The following is a 21,072-nucleotide window of genomic DNA, read 5'->3' on the forward strand; positions in this document are numbered from 1 at the left end:
GATAAAACTTGCTGACTTGTGATTGACTTCTGAAATCACCAACATTACCCCAACAAATAGCACTTACTGCTCTCAGAACACAAGTCTGTGCTTCAGTTGGGGAAACGTTGGTGACAAATGCACTAATTCAGCTGATCTGAAGAAATTTATTAATTTTTGTCCAAATTCCATCCAGGACAACCCCAAAGAGAAGCACTTGTACAACAGGAAGTCTTCCGTCTTTTTATTTGAAATGATCATTGTTGCATTCTAAGAAGAAGTTGTTGTTTTTGTCAGTCAGCACTGCTCCAACAAGTAGCACTTACTGAATTCAACAGTCAAGTCAGTGCTCAAGTTAAGGTAACATTTGTGACTTTCAAACTACTTTCTTTACCCCCAATTGATAAAATTATAAAACTTCTTGTCCTGGTGATTGAATAAAAGACAGAATTGCATTCCTCGTTTTTTTTTTTTTTTGTCCAATTTCCAACCAGGACAACCCCAAAGAGAAGCACTTATGCACAAAGACTTCATCAGTGTCTCTGATTGGAGTGATCCGAGTTAGATCTGAAGAAAACATAGCTCCAAAAATTACTGTTGTTTTTGTCAATTCACACTGAAAGTGGAAAAAGAGACCAATTGAATTGATTAAGTCACATTAACTTTCATTTTTACCTCACTTAGGATCTTCTCCTCAAGAGTCTTTGCATTAACTTCCCAGTCGTGTCCAATGGACTCCCTTTCAGGCTTCTACCTGAATTTATCTTATACCTGAATGAAACCACTCCCACAGCTGCCTGCCTACTTTGTTCGGGCGGTTTCAATGGTCTTGGTAATGGTTTGTAATGAAGAACATATTTAGTCCATCAGGAACAGACAACGATCCTCTTAAATTCATGAGGACTGTTAGCATATGGTGAGAGGACTGTTAACTGCAGTGATTAGGGATTAGGGTTGTGTTGTTGCAGCTGATCTGAAGAAATCTATTTAAAATTGCAAATCATCATCATTTTTACTGAATTTCTGAGCAGGACAACCCCAAAGAAAATCATTTATGTAGAAAGGAATAATTGTAGCTGTCTGAGTTAGAGCTTGCTGTTGTGTTTGTCAGTCAACAAATAGCTCTAATAAATAGAGCCAGTGCCGTTGATAAAGATCAACTAACAGTCCTGTTGTTCCATGGTGTAATGGTTAGCACTCTGGACTTTGAATCCAGTGATCCGGTGGAACCTCTGTCTTTTCACCTGCTGCAGTAGCTCAGAGCCTCTGCGGTTCAGTAAAGGTCCAAAGAGGATGTAGCTCAGTGGTAGAGGACATGCCATATTGTGAATGAAGCTCACAGGACAGTCATGGTCACATACTCTTCTCTCCTCCAAACCTTTGAGGTTTCTCATCATGTCATTCCTTCTGTGAAGGTGGTAGAGTGGCCGAGCAGTCCGACCTGCTGGATTAAGGCTCAAGTCTCTTCAGAGGCAAATAGTTTCAACTGCCAGCTTGTTATATCTGTAGTATCTAACATTATGAACAAGGCACTGCTGTGATTCAAACCCAGCAGACAGGTGCTTTGACCAGCTAAGCCACAGAATCACTCTGAAGTACATGTATATACAGAGGATCTGTTAATGGAAGTGTAATGTGTATACTGCAGCTGAGGTTGATGGTAAAGTGGTTTGTTTTAATGTAGGACTCTGCATCTACCTGAACCTGTTTGACTGCAGATGTGCATTTTCATTTGGACCCCAGGAAGAGTAGCTGCTGCCTCAGTGACAGCTAACGGGGATCCTAACAAGTGATAAACAATAGACAGACATTTCCAACCATCATCAAAATGTTTTCTTTCATCAAATGTTCCTAAACTTCTATTAAAGGCAGCATTACTGCAGCAGTCAGCACCGTCGTACAGTGTTGGGGAAGTTACTTTAAAATGGAATCAGTGACAGATTACTAATCACTGTAAAAGGGATGAAACAGAACTATTTCATTCCTTCAAAATGCTATAAGATAAATATATTCAACCACTTTTTGATTCATTTTATTCCATTCAGAAAGTAAAAATAATATATTTTATGACATCATTACACACAGTGACATATTTCAAGTGTTTATTTCTTTTAATATTGATCATTGTGACCTACAGCTGATGAAAACCCAAAAGTAGTTTATTTCAACAACATTTGACTTCACCCACAAGGAACTGCTGGGATTTAAACAGACAGACTGCTGTGTCCTTTTAATTGAATTGAACTTCTGCAGTTACATGAGGACCCAGTCAAGTGCTGGTATGCTGATGAAATTTTGAAGTTAATATGGCCTTATCTCAACAAAGAGGCACTGCTGGGATTTGAACCCAGGATCTCCTGTTTACTAGACAGGCGCTTTGACCAACTAAGCCACAGCACCACCGTGATGGATAAAGATGTACAGAGGATCTGAAAATATCGCAATATAAGTGGCTGACCATCATGACTGCTACCAAAGTTTGTCTCCCGTGAAAAGCAGTCAATCACCAATTTCCCTTCTCCTCAGCACAGCATGAGCCACAAAGTTACTGTTGCTTCACTTTACAAGATACTGCAAATAACACAACCAGCCAACCTCACACAGCTCCATATAATAACAACAACGAAAAATACAGGTTCTGAGGTTATTCTGAGATGGAGAAATACTGAGTATCTGGTTCCAGAACAGCGGACAGGAGTCGGTTCAATCAACATTTAGGATAATTCTAGCTGGAACTGCAGACTGGAACATCATAAAGTACTTCAAAAAGTACTTTGTATTTTAAACATAACAGCTGAAGAAGGGGACGTTTTACTTCTAAATCCCTCCTGATAGCCGGCAGGAGCTTCACTTGGACTTTGCTCACACTTCTGGAATATCCAGGCAGGGAAGGTTGTTGTCTTGTTATTTTTACAATACTTAACTACAATACTTAAGTCAGGAAACTGTGACAAGACTTTTGAAATTCCTTCCACCTGCCTCCAACAAAATGTTCATGAAATATGCCAAACTTTAAAATTTAAAATGTGATGAAGTAACAGTAATGAAGTAACATAGTTTGTTCGCAGTTGTGAACCATGACGCAACTGAACATCTTCTTTTCTCACCTATTTTGCTTCATCTGCTTTTCGTCCTCTTCCTCTGTGTCCAGGACACAGAGGAAGAGGACGTCTCCACATGCACACTTGTTCTTGATGTTTTCACTTACTGTTAAATGAAAAAAAATTAAATTTTAATTCATCCAAGTGTAATTAGTTGTTATGTGATATATATATATATATATATATATATATCACATAACAACTTTGTCCCCAAACACACCTTACAGCAGTTTCTGTCAGAAGTGGGATTTGAACCCACACATCAAGGGGAGGTTTTTCACTCAGACAGCTGTTTGCCACTGTTGGTCGAGGGCATTCCTCCTTCCTGTTTCTCCAGCATTCTGGGGCTGAGGGGCTCACAGTGGACGGAGTCTGCATCCATCAGAGAATGTCTCTCCTGGCTTGCCAATTCTGATAAGAATACATGTCCCATATGGTCTAGCGGTCAGGATTCCTGGTTTTCACCCAGGTGGCCCGGGTTCAACTCCCGGTATGGGAATTCTCTTGGATTACACGACACAACTTTTTCTGTTGCAGCCTGCTATTCCAGCTAGAATTATCCTAAATATCTGCCTTTGAAGCCATCAAACATGACGAGGTGGCCAAGTGGTTAAGGTGATGGACTGCTAATCCGTTGTGCTCTGCACGCGTGGGTTCGAATCCCATCCTCGTCAGTGGTTGCTTTAGTCTGTCTAAGTTGCAGCCTGCTATTCCACTTAAAATTATCTATCCAGTCAGAATTATCCTCAACGTCAGCTGGTTAGAGCGTGGATCATTTCACAGGAGACAAACTTTGGGAAGATTTTGGCGACATAATATTACAGGCTCGTCCAGGATTTGAACCCAGAGCCTGAAGTGAGAATCATACCCCTAGACCGAGAGTTAAAGAATATTTGATGAAAGAATCCAGTTTGATGAAAATCAAACTGGATTTGTAGTTTATCACTTGTTAGGATCCCCGTTAGCTGTCACTGATGGATGGCTCAGTTTCTGCTGGTTGTTCTGTGACAGTTCTGCTTGTTTTTGCCCATTAACACTGCTCTTTAACCCTCCTGTCATTTTCACCCCCCGCCCCCCCTTCCAAACCTTGGTTGGAATTTCAATTAAAAGTTAAAAGTTTTAAATTGACATTAGATGACTTCAATTATAGAACCTATTGATTCACTCCAATCAGAGACACTGATGAATTCTTTGTGTTTCTCTGTTCTGGTCCTGGTTGGAATTTGGACAAAAAAAGCTGAGGAATGCCAATCCCTCTTTTCTTTGAATCAGCTTTTACCTGCAGAATCTGGACAAGAGGAACAGTGTTTTAGTGGTTGGTGCTGGAGACAAACTTTGAGTCATGAAGAATATATAATATATACTAATATACTAATATAATATATATATATTAGTAAATGGCAGAGAGAGAGATGACCTGCATAAAGAGATTGGAGCCTGAATACAGTTCCTTGGTCACCATATCACATACATCTTCACTGAAATAATGACACCTGTGTCACCTGTGAGACAGCTCAAAGCTGTGTCCAAAGGTTTGGAGGAGTGAATGGCAGAAAGATGTCTTTGAAGCCATTTGGACACACAAGCAGTCAGCGTGCAGCATTCAACCTCACAATATTTCATGTGGTTGTGGTGTGGTTGAAAGACGAGGCAGAATATTGGAAATGTAGGTCAAAACAAGGTCCACCTCTGATGCTGAAACCCGGGATCAAACCAGGGACCTTTAGATCTTCAGTCTAACATCAGTTTTAGATTTAATTACACATCATGCTCCTCAATGAGGAGGTGAATCAGGGTGCACATCCTGCAGCACCTGACCGGTCTGCTGGAGCAGATACTGCACCCCTGTGAGCTCTCCAGAAACAATACGCATAAAGTGATTCATTTCCAAAAGTTAATAAAACTAACAACAGATTTTAAAACTTACAGACAATCGGTCACCTGCCAAGATCAAAATATATATAATCACGCTGTGAACGTGCAAGTAAAGATCAGTATATGTATCACAATCATGGACTTAAAGCTTTGCAAGAACAAATGAATGGTACCACTTTGGGTCCGTTTGGAGAACATGGGGGGCTGGGTGACATCATCACCAGAAATTAAAATGTGTACTAGCATGCATCCAGGGGAATTAGCTCAAATGGTGAAGCGCTCGCTTTGCATGTGAAAGGTAGTGGGATCGATGCCCACATTCTCCACAAGACTTTAGTTCTTTGGAGATACACTTTGGAGGCTTTTGGTAAACAGAAGCAAGACTGTTATTGTGTATGGAGCTCTGACTGTTGCACTTCCATAGCCATATCTGAGGCTCTAACTCAGACAGCTACAGTTATTCCTTTCTACATAAATGGTTTTCTTTGGGGTTGTCCTGCTCAGAAATTCTGTAAAAATTATGGTGATTTGCCATTTTAAATAGATTTCTTGGGATCAGCTCCAACAACACAACCCTGATCTCTAATCACTGCAGTTAACAGTCCTCTCATCATATGCTAACGGTCCTCATGAATTTAAGAGGATCGTTGTCTGATCATTTTGTTCTTCAAACCGTTACCAAGCCCACAGAAACTTCCTGCTGAAGGAGGACAACACATTTATTCAACAGACTGATGGGGAAAAGTTTAGAGAAAGTTTTCAGAAAGTCACAATTAATTATCCAACCTGAGTGTTGACTTGAGTTTTGAATTCAGGAAGTGCTGCTTGTTGGGGCAGCGTTAACTGACAAAGACAATAAAGAAGTAAAGAATCAATGTCTTCTAACTCAGATCACCTCAGTCAGAGAGACACTATTGATTCCTTTCTGCAAGAGTGTTTCTCTTCGGGTTGTCCTGTTTGGAATTTTGACAAAATATTTTATTTGTTTCTTGAGATCAGCTAAATTCACGAATTTGTCATCAACATTTCCTGAACTGAAACACAGACTTGTGATGTGAGATGTGGTTGGAATTGAAACTTTCTGCAGAAGGAGGACAGGGTGCATCATTTTAGTTTAAGATAAGCCAGGTGAGTAAAATAAAATAAGTAAGTCTGAAAGAGAGTCCATTGCAATGGTGGCACAAAGATTAATCTGAAACAAAGGCTTTATGTGACTTGGTGGATTCAGTGAGAGACACTGATGATTATTTTCTGCATCAGTGCTTCTCTTTGGAGTTGTTCTTGTTTGATAGTCAACAAAAAAAAGAAAAATAGATAAAGATTGCCATTTATTTAGATTCTTCTATGCAATCAGCTGACTGCACGAATTCATCCCCAACATTAGCCAAAGTGAAGCACAGCTCTGTGTTCTGAGAGCAGTACGTGATATTTGTTGTGGCAGAGTTGGTGATTTCAAAAGTCAATCACAAGGACAGCAAGTTTTATCAGTTTTTTGGGGGTGGGGGTGAAGAAAGTAGTTTGAAAGTCATGATTCATGATGATTCATGAGTCACGCTGCTGTATCCTGGTATGAAGCACGGTGGTTCTGTCAATGTGTCCTTTCTTTCTTCTTCCTTTGACTGTTGGATTCAGTCATAGCTACTTCTTGGGGGAAAAGTTTGTGACCTCTAAAGAATTTTTTTGAAGTCCCAAATGTTACTTTAACTGGAGGTGACATGTGGATCAGTGCTTCTCTTAGTGGACATTATATTTATTTCCACCGTTCTCTGCAGTCATGCTAATTCTCAACTGTACATTTATTCTTGCTGGCTCCTTTTGTAAATTTATTCAAACTTTTTTTACTATGTCTTTCTTATTTTATAAATGCATTTTGCAGAACAGAGTTGTCTTTAAAGTTTGTTATACATCGTGTATGATGACAATAAAAGCATTCTAATTCTAACTAATTCTTTGAGCTTGCTCTGGTTGAAATGTTTCTTGAGATCAGTTAAAAGCATACATTTCTCATCAACATTTCCCCAAATGAAGCACAGACTTGTGTTTTCAGAGCAGTAAGTGCTATTAGTTGGGGCAGAGTTGGTGATTTCAAAAGTTGTTCATTCCGTCCAAGCATTAATCAGGACAGAGAGTTTATGCAACCATTTGGTAGAAAAGAAGTTTTGGTTGAAATAAAAACAACAACAAAGATGGCCATTTTGAAAAGATTTGTTCAGATCAGCTGCAGCAACATTAATCACCAGAGTTAGCTGTCCTCTCACCATATGCTAACGGACCTCATGAATTTAAGAGGATCGTTGTCTGTTCCTGATGGACTAAATGTGTTCTTCATTACAAACCATTACCAAGACCATTGAAACCGCCCAAACTAAGTAGACAGGGAGCTGTGGGAGTGGTTTCATTCAGGTATAAGATGGGCAAAAGCCTGAAAGGGAGTCCATTGGAACTGACACAACAAGGAAGTGGCTGCAAAGACTCTTTGGAGGAGATCATGTGAGGTAAAAATTAGAGGTTAATGTGACTTCTATTCTCTTTGCTCTCTTTTTCCCCTTTCAGCGTTAATTCACAAAAACAGCATTAATTCTTGGAGCCATGTTTTCTTCAGATCTAACTCGGATCACTCCAATCAGAGACACTGATGAAGTCTTTGTGCATAAGTGCTTCTCTTTGGGGTTGTCCTGGATGGAATTAAAGTTTTGATATATTTCTTTAAATCAGCTAAATTTGTGAATTTGTCATGAACATTTCCCGAACTGAAGCACAGACTTGTATTCTGAGAGCAGTAAGTGCTATTAGTTGGGGTAATGTTGGTGATTTCAAAAGTCAATCACAAGGACAGCAGGTTCTATCAATTTTGGGGTGGTGGGAGTTAAGATCTAATCTAATCTAAAAGTCACAAATGTTACCTTAACTTGAGCACTAACTTGACTGTTGAATTCAGTAAGTGCTACTTGTTGGAGCAGTGCTGACTGACAAAAACAACAGGAGGTTTGGGAGCCATTTCTTCTTAGAATCTAACTCTGATCATTTCAATCAGAGACATTGATGATTCAACAACATCTTCTCTTTGGGGTTTTCCTGGTTGGAATATTGAGGAAAAATTAGTTAGCAGGATTAGTTGTGTGATGTAGTAATTTGTCATCAGCGTTTCCCCAACTGAAGCACAGACTTGTGTTCTGAGATCAGTAAGTGCTATTTGTTGGGGTAATGTTGGTGATTTCAGAAGTTTTCCTTCCTTTACCCATTTCCCATTAGATTCTTAGAATCTAACTCAGACCACCTCAATCAGAAACACTGATGAATTATTTGTGCACAAGTGCTTCTCTTTGGGGTTGTCTTGGTTAGAGTTTCAACAAAATGATCAAGATTCCCATTTTGAACAGATTTCTCCTGATCAATTGAAACAACACTACCCTAATCACTAATCACCAGAGTTAGGTCAGAATGAAAGCTTAATGTGACTTGATGAGAGACATTGATGATTATTTTCTGCATGGATGTTTCTATTTTCTATGTTTTTTCCCCTTTCAGTTTCTGGTCTTTCAGTCTTGGAGCCATGTTTTCTTCAGCTCTAACTCGGAACTCTCCAATGAGACACACTGATGAATTTTTGTGCATAAGTGCTTCTGGATTCCTCTGGATGGAATATGGACAAAAGTTATAACCAGTTTCAGTAGATTTCTTGAGATCATGAATTTGTCATCGACAATTCCCAAACTGAAACACAGACTTGTGTTCTGGGAGCAGTGAAGGAAGGAGTTCGAACCCATATGTGCAAAGCACAACGGATTAGCATTCCATCACCTTCACCACTTGGGCACTTCGTGATGTTTTCTGGCTGTTGTAAAGTGAAAATGCCATCTGAACACGGTCTGGTCTCAGCAGTGGTGGATAACTGGTAGAAAATGAGGGAGTGAGTGGTTCAAACTAATTTGTTCAGTTAACTGAGTCATTCATGGATTGTGTATCTTTGAAAGATAACAGAGATGTTTAGATGTAGGACATCCAGAGACATAGCTGGGTGTGGTTGAACCACCATCCTTTCAGTTAAGAGCCAAACACATTTTCATCATCATGCTGATGATAATCATTATTTTCACACTTTGGTTCCATTTTTTCTTCCTGTCTCAATCTGATGTTCTTTTGATTTAGGCTCCATGAGTGTGACTGAGTGTTTTTGTTCCCATTTGTGTTTCCTTCCTCTACAATAGTGTAATGGTTAGCACCCCGAATGGCTGCAATTCAACAGATGGGCTCATCCGGGATTTGAAGAATTTGAGAATTCCGAGATAATTTTGGTTGACAGGAGTGTTGAAGCAAGTAATCATCTGAATCAAGGAGACTAGACCAGAGACCTTCCATCCTTGTTTCTACACACATAGATTGCTGAAAGTGAAACTGCTTCCGCACAACAATAAGTTCTTGGGTTCAGTTCCCGGCCTGGAGCTGCATGTAGGGTGGAGCCAGGTGATCAGAATGAGGATGCAACTTTAAGGAGGAGATTGGAGTTGTTCTTTGGGTATTCAGACAGGAAGTGTAATTTCTCCTAACATGTAGCATGATTCTTGGACGTCAGGAGTGAAGGCAGTAACTCCAACAGTTCATCCAATATGACCAGGACTGTGGCAGCAAAACGAAGAAGCATGAAAGAAGCAACAGACCGTTGTTGGCAGGATTTGAACCTGCGCGGGGAAACCCCAAAGGATTTCAAGTCCATCGCCTTAACCACTCGGCCACAACAACCACGCACACGAACGCCAGCATTACTCAGCATTTTCCGGCCTAGATAGTTTCGTCCTCAAAGGAAACAGCACCTTCTTGTTGTGAGGAAGCACAGCTGCCAACTCAGACATCTGGAGAGAATTGGACCTGGTAGACCTCCAAGCCTACCTTGGAAGTAATACAGACAAACCAGGTTCAGTCTAAATAGTTCCAGTTTTGTTGTTGCTTCTCTCTGCAGAACTCAAAGGTATCTGGCAGGACCATGATTGCCTTTTGAGCTTCATTAAAAGAGTGCACTCTACTGTGGAGGTCATGAGAAAAAAGTGGGAGGAGTCTTTGATCTCTGTGATGTCATTAGAACCTTTGTGACATCACAGAATCAGCATCTCCTTTGATGGTTACTGATGGAACAGGAAAAGGAGATGCTCTTTGCTCTTTTTCCCCTTTCAGGGTTAATTTACAAAAACAGCATTAATTCTTGGAGCCATGTTTTCTTCAGATCTAACTCGGATCACTCCAATCAGAGACACTGATGAAGTCTTTGTGCATAAGTGCTTCTCTTTGGGGTTGTCCTGGTTGGAATTTGGATAAAAACATGAGGAATGTCATTCCTTCTTTTCTTCAATCACCAGGACAGCAGATATTATCAGTGATATGGGGGGTCGGGGATAAGGAAGTAGTTTGAAAGTCACAAATGTTACCTTAACCTGAGCACTGACTTGACTGTTGAATTCAGTAAGTGCTACTTGTTGAGGCAGTGCTGACTGACAAAGACAAACAAAACCTCTTCTTAGGATACAATACTGATCATTTCAATTATGAAACACAGACGACTTCCTTTTGTGCAAGTTATTCTCTTAGCGGTTGTCCTATGAGCAGAGTGGCGCAGCGGAAGTGTGCTGGGCCCATAACCCAGAGGTCGATGGATAGAAACCATCCTCTGCTAATGGCTTTTTAGCAACAGCTAGCTGTTCACTATCCAAAGTTTGTCGTATTAGAAGATGACATCATTACAATAGTAACAATGCCATACTGAAGCTGCACTAGCTGAAGAGGGAAGATCTTCAGTACAGTATTAACGTTGCTTGTTTTAACTCCCAGCAGTTTTCCTTAGCAGTGGAAGTAAAGCAGATTTCAATAGTTTTAGTGCCAAGTCTGCCTCCTTTGATCTATTGAAAAGTTAGTCAGTTAACCAGCTCCAGTCTGGTCAGGCAATCTCACGAGTAGCTGCTTCCACAGTGACAGCTAACAGGGATCCTAACAAGTGATAAACAATAAACAGACATTTCCAATTTTCATCAAAATGTATTCATTCATCAAATGTTCCTAAACTTCTATTAAAGGCAGCATTATTGCAGCAGGCAGCACTCTATGGTGGAGGTCATGAGAAAAAGTAGGAGGAGTCTTTGATCTCTCTGATGTCATTAGAACCTTTGTGACATCACAGAATATATAATAGGCATATGAAGTATGCCTTTCTTTGTTTGTGTACCAACAGCCTGAGCTCTGGTTCTGACTTGTGTGGCGTTTTGTTTTGATGAACCTCATTATTTACACACAGCACATTCAGGACATTAATGTGACAGTTTATTTTATGAGAAAGAAAATCCTTTGTTATTTGTCTCAGTGGACTTGGCTCATCATGTTTTGCTGACTAACTGGTATTGGAGTTGTGTAGAAAAAACAGAAAGATCTGACAACAGCTTTGAAAGCAGATACAGTCGGTCCAGATAAACTTTGAATTAACCTTAAACAGGTTCCAAGGATATTTAGAGAATGTTCAAGAAGGACCAACATGGACAGGCAGGATTCGAACCCACTACAAAGATCTGACATTCAAAAACATCAATTCCTGTATTAAAACCTTTACCTGCAGCATCTGGAGAAGAGAAACTGTGTTTTAGTGGTTGGTGCTGTGTTTAGCAGAAAGACATGTGGTGACTGACCTCTTTTTACAGAAGACAGACCTCAGTAAGAACCAGGGCAGTCAGGGACTTGTGATTGTGACCTCTCGCACCCTCAGCAAGAATCATCCTAGACCAACGAGCCATTAGCAGCAAGACTTTAATGGCATTCAAAATGTTACACACCGCGTTTATGAGATGCTTTGAGTTCAACATGTTTCCCACCACATTTATCATTCACTACGACAGTAATGTTTACGGTGGCGTCATAAACATATTAGAACATTTTTAACAAACATGTTTGTTCGTCCAATGATGTTAGTGATGTTAGTGAATTTCCATCTGCTAAACTCAGGTAAAAGTTGTAATACAGGAATGATTATTTGTGGGTGTTTTTGAATTTTTGGATGTCAGATCTTTGTAGTCTATAAAGAAGGATGAGCTAGCATTAACTTTTCTGTTTCCTCATCAGAGACTGGCAGCTGGACACGTCAGGATGGCCGAGTGGTCTAAGGCGCCCTTAAGTTACGCGACTTCCTGTGAAGCGGGGAATTCTGGTCTCTGAATAGAGGCGTGGGTTCGAACCCCACTCCTGACAACTTTTTGTGGATGAAAAATCTGCATAAAATGGGAATATGATTGCTTGACAATCAAGGGTTAGGACTGAAAACTCTAAAGCCTGTGGCTCCCTGTGGTAGAAATGGACGGCAGTTGTTGGACTAAATATAACTTAGCTGTTACTGAATCATCTGTACAGGCTGAGTTAGATGTAGCAAACTTTTTAACAGTTTAATGTGCAAAAAGAGAAAAGACAATTGTAGAGTTCTTACCTGAGCTCCGGTAAGAAATCCCACCACTGCCAGTTTGTTTCTTGTCAATGAAAACCAATCCACTAAGTCAGGCACTTTTCATCTCCCTGTGAACAAAAGTTACAGTGACAGACGATACCAACACCAGCTGGGCTGAAATGAGAAACATCACAGTCAGCCTTTTCAGACCCAGGTAGGTTTGGAGGTCTACCAGGTCCAATTCTCTCCAGATGTCCCCAAACACACGCTTCCCCTCCAGGTTTGTCATCTCCAGTATAATTCCCTCAATGGACTCTGGGAAAAAGAGTTGGAAGCTGTGCTGGGAGCTTTGCTGTGCGTGGTTGTTGCGAGTGGTTGTTGTGGCCGAGTGGTTAAGGCGATGGACTAGAAATCCATTGGGGTTTCCCTGCGCAGGTTCAAATCCTGCCAACAACGGTTAGTTGTTTTCATGGACCAAGTTTCACATGTTCCCAAGCATATTTGAGAATCTCTGTAATCTGCACAGCCTTAAAATATGACACAGCTGAGTGCTTTTGTCCGGACTCATCTAAAAGGATCAGAGCACTCACTGATGATCAGTTAGCATTATGAGGGCAGGCATAGGGGCACACCTTTAGTTCCACTTGCAGATCTTGGAAGCAGTAATGAGAACAGATGATCTGACCCTGACGTGATTTGAACACGCAACCTTCTGATCTGCACTCAGACGCACTACCATTGCTCCACAGAGTCTTCCTGTGTGCTGGGTACTGATCTAAAGATAAACAGGGCTAATCAGTTAATCAGTAGCCTGCAGGGCAGGGAAGTTGTCAGCGTCTCCACACCACTTTTGTTGTCTGACCGCTGCTGCTCTCCAAATTGATGCACAATGCCACATCTTTACTTTGATTTACAGAACCTGAGGAATCTTCCAAGTGTTTATTTGATTAAACAATCTTCCTCACAGTACCACCATAGCTGATCTGCAGAACTGTGGCATGTGTTCATGCAGATGTGAAAGGTCATATCCAACCTCACAAACTCACTGTGGGAATATAGAACCATCCCATCACTATACACCAAGATACAAAGAAGCTGGACTTTGTGAGGTGACCAACGAGCCCTTGATAAAGTTTTTTAAATTATTGAAAAAATTTTACTTTTCATTCTGCTCTTTATTCAAGCGTTCTTTATTGACAAGAAAGATCCAACATTAAGAACAGAACAGCTACACACAAACAAAATAATGATGAACAGCCCTTCAAGAAGGGGGACCAGAGGGTGTGTGCCAACTACAGGGTCATCATGAACCTCTGTTTTGGGTGGTGGTTGGATGTTATTGGTTTTTCTTAATCAATATCAAACTAAATAATGGCAATAAAGGTTAAATAAATAAAGGTTGCAGACACCTGATCGAGGGGTATGATTCTGACTTTGGGTGCAAGAGGTTCTGTGTGTAAATCCCAGAGGAGCCCCTCATATGATGTGTCCGCTGTCTGCAGTTCCACTATTCAAGTGTCAGTAAGTTAGACAACATGAATTCAGGAAGGCTTCTCTGACTTCAACAGTTTATCATACAAGATAAAAAGACTTTTTTTGGTTATTTATGCACTCAAAAGTTTTACCTGTCGCAGGATCTCAGAAGCTAAAGCTGCCACACCATGCAGGGGATGTCGCTCAGTGATCAAGATGGATCCAGTCAAGTGCTGGTAGAGACGATGGAACAGACGATAAACTGACAACAGGACATTAAAGTCAGCCACATTCAGAGACCACGTGGCCTAAAGGACAAGTCGTCTTAACTTTGTGGTTGGTCAGAAGTGTATTACAGGTGAAGGGAATAAGCAATTTGAAATTTACTAAATATCTTTTTATCCCTCATTTCGGCTTTAACTTAAGAAGCAATGCCTGGTATAAAAGGCGTTCATGTTGGAGACATAGAATCTGTGATGTGTTACACTCAGTGACTTTAACTCCATAATTAAAAAACAAAGCTCAGGGATTGTCCTTAAAAGGACCCACAACAGCTGCTGAAACCTGGGATTGAAACAGGGATCTTTAAATCTTCAATCTAACGCTCTCCCAAATTAGCTATTTCAGCACAGCACACAGTGGAAATGACTTCTCATTATTGCTTCCATGACCTGGAAGTGGAACTAAAGGTGTGTCCCTATCACCGGCCTTGATAATGATAACTGAGCACCAGTGAGTGCTCTCCTCCTCTTAGAGTCCGAACAACAGCACTCAGCTGTGTCTCTCCCCAAATGGGAAACTTGGGCCATAAAAGGAAGCAAACGTTGTTGGCAGGATTCGAACCTGCGCGGGGAAACCCCAATGGATTTCTAGTCCAACCTGAGTCAACCCTCCTGTGACTCAGCATTTTGCAGCCTGGATAGTTTTCTCCTCAAAGGACAGGGCACCTTCTTGTTGTGTGGAAGCACAGCTTTCAACCTTTGTGGAAGTGACACACAATTGTGAGGAGCACAAGCGTTGACTGACACAGACGTGGTTTTAGAGAAAAACTGCAGAGAAACTGGCAGCACTGATGCTGAGCTGCTTAAAGTGTCTGTCTTATAAACAGGACATCCTGCATTCAAACCCCAGCAGTGCTTCACTCTCAGTGGAGTTCCTGCTCATCACTTCCTGTATTACAGCTTTTACTTGCAGTTTCTGGACAAGAGTTATTAGCACCACGCTCTAACTAGCTGAGCTAACCGGCCTGTGTGCATTTGCAGTGATATTTTTTTTTTCACTGCAATTTGCTGTGCATTTGCAGTGAACTTTTGCACTGCTTTTGCCATGTCAGACGATCTGTGATGTCAGAAGGTTTGTGATGTCAGATTATTAAAAAGACATTTTATACTGAATTGAACTCTTAATTCTTAATTTTTAATTCTGATTCATTTGACTTTGTCTGTTGTTTCTGCATCCTTGTTCAGTCAGACCAACAGCAGGCTGCCATCCACAGTTCATCACTTTTATTATTAATGATCAGCTCAGAACCAAACAGTGTATCTTTCATCCAAAGACACACTCCACTCTCCACACAGGAGGTGTTTCAGGTGTCTGTGTCATGACGGTCAGCTACTTATGTTGGAATATTTTAAGAACCTCTGTATATTTCCATGCAACCCAGTGGTGCTGTGGCTTAGTTGGTCAAAGCGCCTGTCTAGTAAACAGGAGATCCTGGGTTCAAATCCCAGCAGCACCTATTTTAAGGTTGTTGAGATAAACTCATGTAACTTCTTCTGCAGGAGTTCCATTAAAACTCTCTGACCAATCAGGTAACTGCAGAGTCTTCATATCTCCCTTTGGAACATCCTGATGTTTTGTGGAATAGATGGCTGTGGAAGGCCGGTTAGCTCAGCTGGTTAGAGCGTGGTGCTAATAACGCCAAGGTCATGGGTTCAATCCCCATACTGGCCACAAGCAGCATCTCAGAACTTGATGTTCTCTCCATTGACTTCAATGCAGTCTGAAGTCTTTTTCCAACCAGTGGAACTGCCCCCTGGTGGTCATTAGAAGTGCAGCTTAACTTATCAGATACAACAATAACACAAAGTTACAATGATCAGAGCAAAGACTGCAGATATATCATTTCCTTATGATAGACAACATTCTCAGTGTTTTCCTGTTAATCAGTGCTGCTGAAAAACTCATGTCTCATGATGGGACATCCAGTGTGTATAAACAGCAGAGGATGGTTTCGATCCATCGACCTCTGGGTTATGCGCCCAGCACGCTTCCGCTGCACCACTCTGCTCACTATGTTCAGGGCGCAATGTCCTCTGGAGTTTTGTGTAATTTTTAACCACCACATCCACTTTCTGTCAAAGCGGTGGTTAAAAAGTACTGAGATTTCCACCTGCAGTGTATCAAATGACCACGAGGGGGCAGCTTGGAAAATGAAGTCAGCTCTTATTGACGAGCATCAGACTTTTAATCTGAGGATCCAGGGTTCAAGTCCCTGTTCAGGTGCTGCAGCTTCTTCCCAATAGCTGTTTTTTTGTCATCACATGTACCTTTGTGTTCATGACGAGGTGGCCGAGTGGTTAAGGCGATGGACTGCTAATCCATTGTGCTCTGCACGCGTGGGTTCGAATCCCATCCTCGTCGGTGTTCAGCTGGCTTTAGTCCGTCTGAGCTGTACCCTGCTGGTGAGCAGGTTGAAATGTGGTGATCGCCCTTTTTTAACAGGAGACAAACTTTGTTAAGAGTCATGATGGTCACTACACGACAGAAACTGCATGCACTCATTCATTTGAAGTGAACGTGAGAGTGTGACGTATCCATCTGTGTGAGTGAGTCTGAAGAGCTGCTGCTTTTGATATATTGCCAGTCAGCAAATAATATTTGGCAAGGATCATGTAGATCTACGTACTGTAGATCTACATACTGTAGATCTACATGAGTATCATCAAGATCACAGGTTGGTAACATCACCTGTGAGCAGAAAATCCAAAAAATCCCGACCCGAACACCAGAGGAAGGTTAGTTTTTTCTCCACATTATTCACAGAAATGGTCAAAAGCCTTTGATGCTCGTTGAACTTCATTGGTAGAATTCCTGCGTGCTGCACATGTTTGATTCTCAGCTGATGGTAATGATCCTCTTAACAACATCCAAATGTTAGAAACTCAGTGCTGCCTGCAGTATAAAACACAGCTGCTCTACATGAAAAGTGATGCAACTGTGGTCACCTCCTGTCTGTTGTTAGACTCATCACTGTGCTGGATGAGGCCGATGAAAAAAACAGCCTCCTTCGAGCCGGATTTGAACCAGCAACCTAAGGATTTCAGCTGTAAGCCTCTACAGTCCTCCGCTCTACCAACTGAGCTATCGAAGGGAGCTGCTGGTGCTCAGCGGATTCAGTAACAGCTGAGTTTTCTTTAGTCCAACAACTGCTGTCCATTTCTTCCACAGGGAGCCACAGGCTTTAGATATGACAGTATGACTTATATGACAGTAACCTGCAGAGTGAGGCCGAGGTTGTGAGTTCTAGCCTCACCTGGAGCAGCTGATAGAGCTTTTGGAAGAAAGTTGGTATCTTGTTGAAGCAAAAAAAAAAAAAAAAAGATTCTGTAATGCCACCATGACATCAAAGACTCCTCCCATTTTTTCTCATGGCCTCCACCACAGAGTGCACATTCACCTCACTTTGGTCTGTCCATGTTGCAGCCTGCTGTTCTTGGTGGAATTATCCTAAACGTCAGACTATCTTGAACTATCTCCAAAAGTCATCATGTCTCTGTGGTGCAATCGGTCAGCGCGTTCAGCTGTTAACCGAAAGGATGGTGGTTCGAGCCCACCCAGGGACGATCTTTGTTTAATTCACTGGTATTATAGTTCACACATGGAAGAACGGAGGATTTTTAAGTTGATGCTCAGTTATCTCCATCTAGTGGGCAGATGGTAGAAGTTGATTCCTGAAAAGAGGAAGTGACTTTTCCTCAGATCAAACTGTTGAAGGAGAACGAGCAGCTTCTTCCTCACTGACTCACTTAACCTCTGTCTCCTGGGTTTGGATTTAGGTCTGGGTCTGGGTCTGGGTCTAAGACCAGGTGGGCCTGCTCAGAGTCTCTGTGTTGGATGTGAGCTGCTGAAATCTCTGAACACCATGACACAGATAATATCAGTCTGTAATGAATGTTTCACTGATGCAGATTTTTACAGAACAACATCAACAACTAATAACTCCACAACGAGACTGTGTGACATCACTGGAGATCAAAGGCATTTCCTGCCTTTCATTGATCTCCAACATGACACAGATGTATACACACTATCTCACGTTCGCTTCAAATGGATGAGCGCAGACACACAGAAATCACTCTGGACTGATGATGTCACAGTACTCACAGAATGAAACTCTTCCTTTGAAGTTGCTTTGAAGAATTTCCAAAATCACATGTGATTCAGATGTAAACACAAAGGCTGCCTCACTGTCACCATTCAGAACAGCTGAGAGGCTTATTGATACAAATACATGCTAAGCCAGCAGCCGATGCTGGCGTGCTGAATTTTCCAAAAAGTTTAAGCTGCTATTTGTTCTGTTTACTTTTATAATAAGCCTTAGAAGTTCCAAGCAGTCTAGTTAGCTCAGCTGGTTAGAGCGTGGTGCTAACAACGCCAAGGTGCAGAGTCCTTGAAGTAGTTTAGGAGTTTGTAACAGAATCCTTTTCACTGACAACACCACAGTCACAAGTTGAACCCATGTAGCAGCCACCTGCGTGAAAACAGCAGCTGGTGTTTGCTGATGATGACTCAGGGCGTTTCTTTAAATGCTAAGGTTAAGGTAACAATTGTGACTTTCAAACTAATTCAGATGTTCTTAACCCCCACACCCTAAAAACTGATAAAACTTGTGATTGTGATTGACTTGTCTTATCCACTGGAATTATAGTGGACATGTGGAACACCAAGATTTGATCTGGAGAAGGTGTATGACCGGGTTCACAGGGATGTTCTGGAGTATGGAGCCATCCCATCACTATATGACAATAAGCTTCCCTTTCCCCGAGACAACTACAGGGTGTAACAGATGTACAGCTGTGGTGAGGACGGGTTACAGGTCTGTAGCTGGAGGACTTTGGCACCATCGACTGCAGGATGTTCCAAAGGGAGACATGAAGACTCTGCAGTTACCTGATTGGTCAGAGAGTTTTAATGGAACTCCTGCAGAAGAAGTTACATGGGTTTATCTCAACAACCTTAAAATAGGTGCTGCTGGGATTTGAACCCAGGATCTCCTGTTTACTAGACAGGCGCTTTGACCAGCTAGGCCACAGCAGCACTGCAACATTCATCTATATGCAGAGGATCTGGTGATGGAAGTGTAATGTGTATACTGCAGCTGAGGTTGATGGTAAAGTGGTTTGTTTTAATGTAGGACTCTGCATCTACCTGAACCTGTTTGACTGCAGATGTGTATTTTCATTTGGACCCCAGGAAGAGTAGCTGCTGCCTCAGTGACAGCTAACGGGGATCCTAACAAGCGATAAACAATAAACAGACATTTCCAATCATCATCAAACTGGATTTTTTTTTAAATGGCTTATGATCTACAGATGTCTCCCATGACACTGGAGCCTGACAGCTAAATCGCTTATCTGTCTGATGAAACCTTCTGGATGAGATGAGGACATTGATAATGCTGCCTGTCCTCACTAGCTCCTCCTCTGTGGTGACCCCCAAACAGGACACAACCTCAGTATCATGACTCATACATTTATGTGACACACAGTCAGGTCATGTCCTCTTTCTGTGGATCAACTTGTTTCAGAGTCAGAATGGCCGAGCGGTCTAAACCGGATCGGTTTACAGCAGAGTGTGAAGCAGCAGCGGAGCAGTGCTGGGCCCAAAACTCACCTCTGCTAAGGCAGTGATGCAAATAACAAACTACATTCTACGGTTTTTTTGACCTACATTTCCAATGTTCTCCCTCCTGTTTCAACCACACCATGAAATATTGTGAGGTTGGATGCGTCACGCTGACTGGTCGTGTGTCCAAAAGGCTGTCAAACACATCTTTCTTCCATTTTCTCCTCCAAACATTTGTACACAGTTTTGAGATTTCCCATAATGTCATATGTGTGTCATTTTTGCAGTGAAGTATTTAATTAAATGTAAAACTGTTATAAACGGAGTGTTGCAATGATGCTGTGTCTTCGAATCCCATATGGTCTAGCGGTCAGGATTCCTGGTTTTCACCCAGGCGGCCCGGGTTCGACTCCCGGTATGGGAATTTGCTTTACAACAACGGACCAATCAAAGTCTACCACTGATCTACTTGTTTTATGTATATAATATGTATTACATAACAACTAATTACACTTGGATGAATTAAAATGTGATTTTTTTACTTTAACAGTAAGTGAAAACACGAAGAACAAGTGTGCATGTGGAGACGTCCTCTTCCTCTGTGTCCTGGACACTAAAAAGCAGATGAAGCAAAATAGGTGAGAACAGATGATGTTCAGTTGTTGAAATTTCTTTATTTGGACAATATGCTTTGATCATAATCATGGACCAGCAAAGATGGTGACAGATAGAACATCATGTTATGTCAGCACCACAAAAGTAGTACAAAGAAGTACCAAGATGTACAGAGGATCTGAAAATATTGCAAAGTGGCTGACCATCATGACTCCTACCAAAGTTTGTCTCCTGTGAAAAGCACCCTCATTGACTGAAAGGCAACAAATGGGCTCGTCCGGGATTTGAACCCAGGACCTCTCGCACCCTAAGCGAGAATCATACCCCTAGACCAACAAGCCATGTGGGCTGTGGAGTTCATGACAAAAAAGTGGGAGGAGTCTTTCATCCCTTTGATGTCATTAGAACCTTTGTGACATCACAGAATCAGCATCTCCTTTGATGGTTACTGATGGAACATTTGTGGCGTTTTTTTTTTTTTTTTTTTCATTATTTACACACAGCACATTCATGTGACAGTTAATGTGACAGTTTATTATATGCTAAAGAAACTTTGGTAAGAGTCATGATGGTCAGCCACGTATGTTGGGGGTATTTTCAGATCCAAAATACATCCCTGTACATCAGAGTGGTGCTGCTACGGAGTGTTGCATCAGTGGCCACCATCACTTCAAGTAACCCAAATGGGAAAGATCCATATTGACAGCATTGTTGCGCTTTGCTACATCTGAACTAAAGATACAAATAAAATAATCTAAATTGGCTTTTATT

The 21,072-nt window shown here is 41.5% G+C and overlaps 13 non-coding genes across 13 annotated transcripts; 7 read left to right on the forward strand and 6 right to left on the reverse strand.

Moving 5' to 3' along the window:
• Positions 1-2,305: 2,305 nt before the first annotated feature.
• Positions 2,306-2,379, reverse strand: trnat-agu (transfer RNA threonine (anticodon AGU)). Its single transcript has one exon. It is a non-coding gene; the product is annotated as a tRNA-Thr (tRNA).
• A 1,128-nt stretch (positions 2,380-3,507) lies between these two features.
• trnae-uuc (transfer RNA glutamic acid (anticodon UUC)) lies at positions 3,508-3,579 on the forward strand. Its single transcript has one exon. It is a non-coding gene; the product is annotated as a tRNA-Glu (tRNA).
• A 93-nt stretch (positions 3,580-3,672) lies between these two features.
• On the forward strand, positions 3,673-3,754 carry trnas-gcu (transfer RNA serine (anticodon GCU)). The gene has a single exon. It is a non-coding gene; the product is annotated as a tRNA-Ser (tRNA).
• A 5,859-nt stretch (positions 3,755-9,613) lies between these two features.
• Positions 9,614-9,695, reverse strand: trnas-uga (transfer RNA serine (anticodon UGA)). The gene has a single exon. It is a non-coding gene; the product is annotated as a tRNA-Ser (tRNA).
• A 3,045-nt stretch (positions 9,696-12,740) lies between these two features.
• Positions 12,741-12,822, forward strand: trnas-aga (transfer RNA serine (anticodon AGA)). Its single transcript has one exon. It is a non-coding gene; the product is annotated as a tRNA-Ser (tRNA).
• Positions 12,823-13,047: 225 nt separating this feature from the next.
• trnac-gca (transfer RNA cysteine (anticodon GCA)) lies at positions 13,048-13,119 on the reverse strand. Its single transcript has one exon. It is a non-coding gene; the product is annotated as a tRNA-Cys (tRNA).
• Positions 13,120-15,503: 2,384 nt separating this feature from the next.
• On the forward strand, positions 15,504-15,577 carry trnat-agu (transfer RNA threonine (anticodon AGU)). Its single transcript has one exon. It is a non-coding gene; the product is annotated as a tRNA-Thr (tRNA).
• Positions 15,578-15,718: 141 nt separating this feature from the next.
• trnai-aau (transfer RNA isoleucine (anticodon AAU)) lies at positions 15,719-15,792 on the forward strand. Its single transcript has one exon. It is a non-coding gene; the product is annotated as a tRNA-Ile (tRNA).
• Positions 15,793-16,400: 608 nt separating this feature from the next.
• Positions 16,401-16,482, forward strand: trnas-gcu (transfer RNA serine (anticodon GCU)). The gene has a single exon. It is a non-coding gene; the product is annotated as a tRNA-Ser (tRNA).
• A 642-nt stretch (positions 16,483-17,124) lies between these two features.
• On the reverse strand, positions 17,125-17,212 carry trnay-gua (transfer RNA tyrosine (anticodon GUA)). The gene is given in 2 exon segments: positions 17,125-17,160; positions 17,176-17,212. It is a non-coding gene; the product is annotated as a tRNA-Tyr (tRNA).
• Positions 17,213-19,084: 1,872 nt separating this feature from the next.
• On the reverse strand, positions 19,085-19,158 carry trnat-agu (transfer RNA threonine (anticodon AGU)). Its single transcript has one exon. It is a non-coding gene; the product is annotated as a tRNA-Thr (tRNA).
• Positions 19,159-20,038: 880 nt separating this feature from the next.
• Positions 20,039-20,110, forward strand: trnae-uuc (transfer RNA glutamic acid (anticodon UUC)). Its single transcript has one exon. It is a non-coding gene; the product is annotated as a tRNA-Glu (tRNA).
• Positions 20,111-20,570: 460 nt separating this feature from the next.
• Positions 20,571-20,642, reverse strand: trnap-agg (transfer RNA proline (anticodon AGG)). The gene has a single exon. It is a non-coding gene; the product is annotated as a tRNA-Pro (tRNA).
• Positions 20,643-21,072: the final 430 nt, after the last annotated feature.

Source organism: Echeneis naucrates, chromosome 2, assembly GCF_900963305.1.
Source record: "Echeneis naucrates chromosome 2, fEcheNa1.1, whole genome shotgun sequence".
NCBI lineage: Eukaryota > Metazoa > Chordata > Actinopteri > Carangiformes > Echeneidae > Echeneis > Echeneis naucrates.